The 685-nt window shown below is 27.7% G+C and overlaps 1 protein-coding gene across 1 annotated transcript in view; it reads left to right on the plus strand.

Annotated features, from left to right (window-relative positions):
- The window catches only part of LOC128249315 (GATA zinc finger domain-containing protein 14-like), a gene marked incomplete at both ends in the record, with an annotated part of 282,969 nt that overhangs the window by 275,062 nt on the left and 7,222 nt on the right, over nt 1-685 (plus strand). The window lies entirely within an intron of this gene.

Here is a 685-nt window from a genome sequence, read left to right on the forward strand (position 1 = left end):
TAAATCAAACATACATGAGTGTGAGCGAAAGGGTATGTGTGTACGTGTGGTTGTTTGTATGTCTCCTGGTGTGCGTGTGCGTATGTGTGTGTGTGTGAGTGTATGTGTGTGCATATGTGTGTGTATGTGTGTGTGTGTGCGTGTGTACGTGCGTGTGTGCGTATCAAAGTGTGGATGATCATAAATGTAACAAAATTTAATTTAAAATTATTTCTATAGAGACATATCTGTTTGTGTTCGGCAAAATTAATTTCCTGAAATTTTTGAGTGGTGGGGGGATATTATTTTTGCATTGTTTTTGTAATTTTATTCCGTGAGATATTTTTTAAATGTTTTCTATTTTTTTTCCTACCATTTGTATTTTTATTGTGATTTGTTCCCCTTTATTAATTTTTCTTTTGGCATCGCATTGTTTTAATTGTCTTTCTCGGAGATTTTTATTTTATCCAATGAGAATATTGTTATTTTATATTTTCATTAAATGTCATTGTGTTTCCTTTTGTTTTATTTCTCGATCGACATTAAAAATATTTAAATTAAATATACAAATAAAATACCCAGTAACATATGTGTGTATATATATACATACATGCATATATAAATATGTATAAACATAGATATATACATAGACATATACACAGATATATATATCTATATATATATATATATATATATATATATATAT

This window comes from Octopus bimaculoides, chromosome 13 (assembly GCF_001194135.2).
Source record: "Octopus bimaculoides isolate UCB-OBI-ISO-001 chromosome 13, ASM119413v2, whole genome shotgun sequence".
Lineage (NCBI taxonomy): Eukaryota > Metazoa > Mollusca > Cephalopoda > Octopoda > Octopodidae > Octopus > Octopus bimaculoides.